Below are 9,858 nucleotides of genomic sequence, written 5' to 3'. Positions count from 1 at the left end.
AAAAATCATAAAAAATACAAAATATTGCATATTTACCATATATGTATAAATATTTTTATATACAAAATATATATCGTAATATCAATAAAATATTTAAAATACCCGATAAATATTAAACATACATGTATATATAGATTACACAATGTTGTTAAGTTAACATTCATGTATAAATGTTAACAAATATTTAAGCATTTCGTGTGTGATAATTTATTTTTAAAAAAAAAAATTAAAAGCGCGCATATTTTAATATTCGAAAAAAAAATCACACGTAATACTTTCACATATTTATATATATACATATACAATATTTTCTTTCCAAAAAAATTGAAAATTCCATCTCTAAAATTCGAAAAAACAACCATGATTTTCCTGCACACAATTAAAAATTTTAAAACTTAACAAAAATGACCGAGCATTTTCAATATTGGTTTGACTAAACTTAAAGTATAAATATAGTTTACATGAAAAAAAATATTATCTAACATGATCAACTTCAATAAAATAGTCATCCATCAATTGCAAACCAATATGACACATTTGTTTAATTTTATTCGTGAACTAGACCATTCAAACTAGCATTGAACGCTGAAGTTACAGTTAGTATGTTGTTAAGATCTACCTCCATATCAAAACAAACAAGATATCACACGATGGAACATATTGTAAGATATTGAGGTATACATAAATTTTTTGTGATTTATTTTTATGTTCTATCTATGTTCGTTTAATTGTTCAATCTTACTATTTTTTATCATTAATTGTATAAAATAACATCACGTACATCGCACGACATATTTTTGTTTTTAAATTTTTTTAAAATTATTATTACTTATTGTAGAATTAAATTTTGTTACATTTTAATTTTATATTCAAAATTTTTATATTATCCAATTTAACCACATTATACATGATATATAATCCGTGTATCGCACGGGTGAAATACTAGTATCTAAAATATAACGCCCAAAAATTCGTCACGTAAACCCGCATGCATAACTAGGAGATTTAATGGTTCTAAAATAACGAATTATTTTTCGATGTCAAACCTAGCCAGAGTACTCCTTGCAAAATATTATGCAAGAGAAGTATATCATGAGTCTCCACTGAAACCTCGTGACTGGGTTATCATGATGAAAAATGCAAAGAGCTCCTCCCATTTTCCTGAAACGAGGAGCATCCTGGCCTTTTCTCTTTTATTTCTATTTTTTAAAAAATATTAATTTATTCCTAACTACATATGAATCTTATATAAATGGTTGGTATCTAGAGCGAGTTCATCTGAACGCATGTTGTGGCAGATAAATGTGAAGAATGTTTTCTTACCTAGAGAATTATATCGACAAACTAACAAAGTGATTATTACGCATGATATGTCGATAACTTAATACTAGGAATCGTGGGTGCTGACAAGAAAAGGTAAGGGAATAACATAAGACAGGTGCAATTGAATCATATTAGGAGCCGGAGGGGATGGTTTCGTGGTATGGTTTTTTGGTTCGACGATTTTGTTTTCTCATTTTCTTTGAGTGTTTTATTTGTTATATCTCGTTTCCTTCAAATAAATTTTATAGGATCGGTTTTGGGGGAAAAATAGACAAGTTTAAAAATATTTTGAAGCTACAATAACTCGATCCTTGAAATATTGAGCACGGATGAATTAAATCGTGTTTGATTTTAAAACCAAGTGGAAGACATTCAAAATAATCTTTCGTAGAAACCGATTAAACATTTTATAAATCATTTGAAAACGATGAAATTTCAAAATGTAGAAATAATTTGGTTGAATCATTTTATCAAACACTTTGTATACTATGAAGAACGCATAAAATACTTCAACAATGCATCTTAAAAACAGTAGCAAAAGTAAAGTAAATGCAATAAATATAATTGATCACAAAGTCCTCATATGCAACATTTTTTTAAGTTTTTGCTTTTCAATAAATTATATAATTAATAATATTTTCTGAAATCATCATTTATTTATTATTGATATGATAATTTTTTTCTCAAAACTCTGAATTTGGAGCCAGCTAAAAAATTATTTAGAGACAAAAATTAAAAATTTATGGTAAAAAAATAAATTGATTAAATAAATTTGTTTGTGATCAGTTATATTTATAGAAAAATTAGTTAACCTAAATAAACATATTTTGATAAATTTATTTTATATCATATATTTATCGAAATATGTTTATTTAGGCTAACTAATTTTTCTATAAATATAACTGATCACAAAAAAAATTATTTAATCAATTTATTTTTTTAATATAAATTTTATTTTTTATTAAAAAATTGGTTAGCGGAGTTATTGACTTATTTTAATTCTTTAGGATCTCTGCAAGTCCTTCAGTTATGTAGATAAACCTAGAGGATTAATTTGGATATATTCAGTTCGGTTCGAGTTCACAAATTTTGAGATGATTTTGTTTTGGCTGGAGTTCGGGCTGAGAAATTTTCTAATAGCATTTTTGTATCAATTCAGCCCGAATATATCTGAATTAACTCATCTAGGTTTATCCACATAACAGAGGGACCTCCACAAATTCAAATGAATTAAAATAAATATATAACTCCGCTAACCAAAATTTAAGTTAAAAAAAATTTATATTTGAAAAATATAATATAAAATAAATTTAATGAAAATATGTTTATTTAGGTTAATTAATTTTTTTTATAAATATATCTCATCAAAACAAATTTGTTTAATCAATCAAAATTTTTTAATCGTAAATTTTTTGTTTTGTTTTCTTAATAATTTTTCAGCCCGGTCATCAAATTTGAAAATTAAAATTAAAATTTATATTTTTGAGAAAACAATTATCATACTAATACTAAATATAAAATAATTTAACAAAATATTATTAATTATACAACTAATTAAAAAAACAAACAAAAAAAAGATTAAACATGGGGACCTGCAAATTGCAAGTCCTCGTGCGCGTGCGGACGCTACAATTTATCGTCCACTCTCAGCAACAACGAATTTCAGCACATTAGAAAATATTTTAATTTTTTTAAATTAAAAATAAAAAAACCCTTATTTAACAAACAATAAAAATATTTTTTAAAATATAATATATTATGATTTACATATTTTTTCAAAAAACGTTTAAAATTTAAACGAATTAAATAAAAAAAATCAACTAAAACTTATTCAAAATATTATTACACTAAATCATCTTATAAAATACATAATATAAATAAAAATATAAATAAAATATTAATCTAATAAGAATCTTGTTTTTTTCGATTTCGTTTTGACATATATAATTGAACCATATAATTATGTTTACGAATCAGAAGTACACATATGTTTTACGAGCATGCATGCATAAAACACCTTCCTGATATTTTGTATGATACGTGTTTGCATGTGATCTTATTATATGATATTTGTTAGTACTTGATAGAACATGATGAGCCTCTAGGCTCATTATATTTAAATAGTGCAGGTGAAGATGATATTATAGTTGAGGATGTGGTCCTACTAGTGGTGAGTATTTCCTAGCATCCATGACAGCTAGCACCCGTGACCATTGCTTTTTTATGATACGATTTATTATGGGATTTTTATAAATCATTTTATTTCCGGACATGATTACCATTTTTCACTGATTTGTATGGTTTAATTGAGATTGTAGTGTATGCATGGGATTTGACGATGGAGTATGACTTACTTATTTACGTTATAAAACTTGCATGCATGAGATTTTAGTTATGCTTGAGTATTTAAATAAATTGCATGCAAACGGTTATATTATGTATTATATTTTATGAAAAACTATTTTATGTATAAATATATATATATATATGTATGGGTGTATATGTAGCATCACTATTTGTTTTTTAAAAAAATTTACGGGACGTTTCAAAAACTGCATACATCAACTTAGAGGGCTAAAAAAATCGTTTGTTTGAAGACCCCAACTTTCCTTTCTCATTTTACTTCTCTTTTCATATTTCTTTCACATGTTGGCTAACTTGGATCCCATGTAAATATAACTAATTCCTTCATAACTTTATTTTCACATTTTTTTAACATGTTGGCTAACTTTTTCACATGTTTGTTTGCCTTTGATTAATTATTTTTTTAAATCATAATTTTCATCGTACCGTTCATTTTAATATGAAATATATAAATATTTGAAAACATCTACTTCGTAATTCGTAGTTACTGTTCTCTACTGCATATGTGATTAAGTTAATTAATTTTAATTTTGATATATTCATATTTGTTTTATGTTTGTTTTTATATTTAATAATTTACATTATAGAGTTACGAATTAAAGAAAAATAGATTGTTGCGGTTTTTATGAAAGCTCGGGATGCTAACATGCGTTGAAGGAAGAATCAAAGTTTTTCGAGATTAATGCATAGTTTTTTTTTCTATTGTTAGTTGATTTAGAGTTCGATTATTTTTTATATGTGAATGATATATAATATTTGAAGATTGTTTATTAAATTTTATTTTACAAATTATTGAATTTTGAGTGATTTATAATATAGAAAATTTGTGAATTAAAATTTATTTATTTTTATTTGAAAAAAGACAACGCTTTTTAAATGTTGTCGTATGGGATTTAAAGCGTTGTTAAAGCTAGTGTTGTAAAAAAAATCCGCTCAACGACAACGCTTTTTATGCGTTGTCAACTTCTTTTTCGCGTTGTCTTTTCTCAAAAAGACAACGTGAAAAAAGCGTTGTCGTTGAGAAAAAATGTTGTCTTTTTAAGAAAAGACAACGCGAAAAAAGCTTTGTCATTGAGCGGACTTTTTTACAACACTAGCTGTTAGGATCGAAATACGTGTGTAGAGGGGGGTGAATACACACTTAAAAATATTTTAGAGCTGCAATAGCTCGTTCTTGAAATGTTAAAAAATAAACCGAGCATCGATAAATTATATCGAGTTTGGTTTTCAAATCAAGCGGAATACACTCGAAATAATCCTTCGTAGAAACCGAATAAACATTTTATAAATCATTTGAAAGAATGCAAGTTGAAATAATAAAAACAGTTTGGTTGAAGCATTTTATCTAACACTTTGTGTGTAATATTTTGGTCTATGAAGAACACTTAAAATGCTTCAACGATGCTTTCTAAAAACAGTGGCAATAATAATGTAAATGCGATAAACAAATAGACACGAATTTGTTTATGGATGTTTGGAGCTCAATCTCCTACGTCACCCCTTCTTCCACCTCGGAAGGATCCACTAGAAGACTTTGATTTATACAAACTCATTTGTACAAACCCAATCCAATTTAGGACTTATCCAATGCCTAAACTAGAACTCCTAGCCACTCTCGATCGTAGGCCTCAACCTCACAATCCGCATATTGTTTAACGTCTCTTATGCCAAGACTACAAACACAATGTTTAATGTCTTTGTGCTTAGACTTTCACTCAACTAATCTTTCAAAGCATGCCTCTCGTATGTGTGTGAGTGAGCTCTCTTCAACTCATATACAAAGATATTGAACATGGAAGAGTGTTCTATAAAGTGGGTTTGGTGTAGAGGATTTAACGTTGAAAGCTCATCTTTTCATCTTCTTCCTCACACCTTGGGCTTGCTCTCATTCTAGCTTATTTTTCTTCTATAATCTGCCCATGCTTTTAATCCCCATCAAAAGCTTGTGTTTGATCTTCAAAGTGTTGTATTTATAAGCTCCAAGAATTATTTGAACGTTAGATTCAATAATATGGCCGTTTGAGATGTTTCTGGACACTTTCTGAAGTTGCAACGGTCCTATTTGAGTTGTTGTCCATTTTCTGAAGTTGAGCTGATTTTACTGTTCATCGGACTGGTTTGACCGATTCGATTTGGTCAAACTCATCTGGTCTGGTCAAGCTTTGATCTGGTCGAGCTTTGATCTGTTCTGGTTCAATTGATCTGGTTAGAGCAACTTCGATCTAGTCTTCTTCACTTGATCTGGTTTGGCCATGTTTGATCTGATCTGTTCATTTGATTGTAGCTCTTGATTTACTAATTTTTGGGCAAGGTAATGAACATAAAAGTTGTAGATCTTTCTCTTGGATTTCCACGGAATCAAGAATCGCTCGATTTCAAATTTGTATGAGAGAGATATACTCGAAATACTAAGCTGTGTCAGAAATTATGTTCTGCAGAATTTCTGTGCAGATCTTGAAACTTCATCCTGCTTTATCTGCTTCTTACACTCCGATTCAGATTGAGATTCTTGAAGATAATTTGTAGTTCATTGTCTTAGATTCGTAACGCATACTGAATCATCCTGTTTGGATAAGCGAGCTTTAAGTTATGGCTAAAATACCAGAGCTGGTCTGTTTGATCTTGTTGCTGTAGCTTTGATCCGATTCGCATCCAGCTCGATGTTGCGACCACTTTTTCACTTTGATAACGTCCGAATTAACTCATATGGCCAGAGACATGACTTGTAGATATTTAAGTAATCTTTCCAACCGTTTTGGCCTCAAGTCATTTGGATCACTGAGCTATGAGATATGATTGATTTACTGAACTGCGCCAGCTTGATGAACTTTGATTTCCAGCTCAAACCTTCCATCTTTGATCTACTAACTACAACATTTGATGAAATATGTTAGAAACACAATAACAAGTTTTGTTAACATCAAAATCAAGATTTCTTGTGTTTCACAACCCAACACTAGCTTTAACAAAACTATCTTTTTTCTTGTAGCGTGTTGTGATCATTATTGTATACACATAATGCATAGGCTTCGTGTACTATTATATATAAAAGTTAATAATATAAAGGTGGATTTGTACCAAACCACTTCACTAGAAACTCAACATTTTCCCATATTTTTTCAAGTTTTTCGGATGAAACAAAAAATCACCATAATAAAAGTTATTTTCAGATGAATATTTTAAGGTTCCAAAGACTAGATTTGTAATTTTCCTAGAAATATTTTCTAAGCAAGTGTTTGTGATTGGTGAAAATTCAAAAGGTGAAGAATTATAAGTACCCTAATTAGTATCTTCATGATGATGATATTTTATTCAATAGACACTAAACAAATATTTTATTCACCCACAATTACATTTTTTTTCAAACAAGATATATCCCGTTCCGAACAAAACATACATAAAGTAAAAAAAAAAAAAAATCACCCACAAAAAATCCAAAACAAAATATTTTAAAATTATTCATCCGTTTGAATGATTCAAACTTTTCCCTAATTAATTATATATCAAGTGCACTTAGGCATATGAGGAGGTGGTGCATGGAGCCATGCATCCGATCGATCGAGCATTAATTCCGCCTTTCCCATTCCCCAGCTTACATTATGAACCAGAAATGGGCCTGCATATATAACATGCAATTAATATTAGTATATATATATTTATGCATCGGCAGAAAAAAAAATTGAAAAAAACATTAATAATGTTATGATATCAATAAATATTGCTAGCTTGATCTCTCAAAAGTTTTTAAGTACATGGATTATTTGCTGGACAAAATTAACACACCAAAACAAATGTTGTTTTGAACACTGATATATATAGATCAGAAAACATCAGAATTATTTGCAAGAAATTCATCCATATATAACCTCATGTATATAATCAGCTTTCAAAATCTACTAACGCAAAATCCAATAAGCCTTTCGAAATATACGTACCGATTAAAGCCGCCGGGGAATTTGATCGGCGAACATGCCCTTCCTAGCTCGTCGGAGAGTTGTACAATTAAATCTTTCGCCATCCCCCTGAATCGGACGATCGAGTTGCAATCCTTATATATAATCCAAGAATGAAAATAATTAATCAGAGTGCCTAGAAAAGAAAAAGAAAAATTAAAGAAATCGATCTTGAAACACTTTTACTCGAACAAGATTCTTCGCAAAAAGAAATCGACCCTTTTAATCTGTAATTGTACGTCGAAATCGAAGACCACCGGCAGCTTTCCTTAACTCAGTTAATATATATTCTTGATTAATATGATCAATAAGAACGACAGGACCTTCGTCTCTGCCCCTCGTTCATCGAAATTCGACACATTCAATTTGCCGATATCTTTTCGCAACGAGTGGCAGAGACGAGGGTCTTGTCGTGCTCGATCTCCAAACTTTTTTTTTTTTTGACTGAAAAGAAAAAAAAAAAGAAGAAAAAAGTGTACTGATTGACTCTGTCGATCATCAAATTTCTTATTTATTCAACTTTCAAGCCCATAAACAACTCTAAAACGGAAAAAAGCCCAAGAACTCTAGAAGGGAAATTGGATGTCAATAAATATTTAATTATTAATTTTATTTTTTTAAAATTAATATTAAATAATTAAGTAATGATTTATAAATAATATAATTGTGTGATATATATGCAAATAATTAAAATCAAAAGAATATTCCGAGAATATATTTTTGGTATAAGATTTGAAATAAATGGGCTGAAGATGGATGTTGTATTTGTTGCAGAAATTACACTATTTTAGTGCAAAACTTGCACAAAAATGGTGTTTGTGATTGCAGATGACCTTAAATGGTCATAAATTACGTCACGAATAGGTTGATTAAGAAACACTAAGCAAAAAAATTAAGAATCCTTAGCGCTTGGATGTAAGTATTTCAGATCTATGGATTTCGATTACAATTTTAGTGTTAAAAATTAAACATTGACAAATCTTAAATTCATAACTTGATTATTTACATATTAGTTAGATGGATTAAAATGGATTCCAAATGACCACTTTATTGGATGAATTTAAAATACGTCATAATTATCATGAGATACTATATCTATACTATAAAGCCCAAAAAATTCGTCACGTAAACCCGCATGCATAACTAGGGGATTTAATGGTTCTAAAAAATATATAATATTTTTTAATTTAAAAACACTTCTAATTAATATTAATTATATAATTGATATAAATTTTTTATGATATATATTCTAAAAAATAAAAAAAAAATTTCAAATCCACATGTCTGAAAAATATATAATATTTTTTAATTTATAAACACTTCTAATTAAAATCAAAGTGCACTTTTAAAATATATATTACATAATATTGCTAATTTACCATGTATGTGTGAATATATTTATATATATATGTATCACAATATCAATAAATATTTAAAATATCCGATAAATATTAAATATGCATTGATATATAGATTAGATCATGGTTCTAATGTAAAAAAAATCATAAAAAGTACAAAATATTGCATATTTACCATATATGTATAAATATTTTTATATACAGAATATATATCATAATTTCAATAAAATATTAAAATACCCGATAAATATTAAACATACATGTATATATAGATTACACAATGTTGTTAAGTTAACATTCATGTATAAATGTTAACAAATATTTAAGCATTTCGTGTATGATAATTTATTTTTTTAAAAAAAAAATTAAAAGCGCGCATATTTTAATATTCGGAAAAAAAAGTTTTGGTTGTTGTTAATAAATTTTTAAAACTACGTAAATATATCAAGTCAATATATATCAATCATATACATATTATTATTATAAATAAATATATATATATATATTAAAGTGAATAAAAACAATATCAAAAATTTTGTGTTATAATAAAAATTAAGCTAAATTGATTAAATAATTTTTTTTGTGATCAGTTATATTTATAGAAAAATTAGTTAACCTAAATAAACATATTTCGATAAATATATGATATAAAATAAATTTATCAAAATATGTTTATTTAGGTTAACTAATTTTTTTATAAATATAACTGATCACAAATAAATTTATTTAATCAATCTATTTTTTTTAATATAAATTTGATTTTTTATTAAAAAATTGGATGGATATTGTATTTGTTGCAGAAATTACACTATTACAAGAGTACTAATTGACTCCATCGATCATCTAAGTTCTTTAATTAA

General features: G+C 27.4%; 1 long non-coding RNA gene across 1 annotated transcript; it reads right to left on the bottom strand.

Annotated features, from left to right (window-relative positions):
* Positions 1–7,037: 7,037 nt before the first annotated feature.
* Positions 7,038–8,049, bottom strand: LOC140877083 (uncharacterized). The gene is made up of 3 exons (XR_012149230.1): positions 7,827–8,049; positions 7,623–7,735; positions 7,038–7,303 (listed from the first exon to the last, which is right to left on the bottom strand). It is a non-coding gene; the product is annotated as an uncharacterized lncRNA (long non-coding RNA).
* Positions 8,050–9,858: the final 1,809 nt, after the last annotated feature.

This window comes from Henckelia pumila, chromosome 2, assembly GCF_033568475.1.
Source record: "Henckelia pumila isolate YLH828 chromosome 2, ASM3356847v2, whole genome shotgun sequence".
Taxonomy (NCBI): domain Eukaryota; kingdom Viridiplantae; phylum Streptophyta; class Magnoliopsida; order Lamiales; family Gesneriaceae; genus Henckelia; species Henckelia pumila.
Note: the sequence above shows the minus strand (reverse complement) of the source record. Positions and strands in the feature narration are given on the sequence as shown.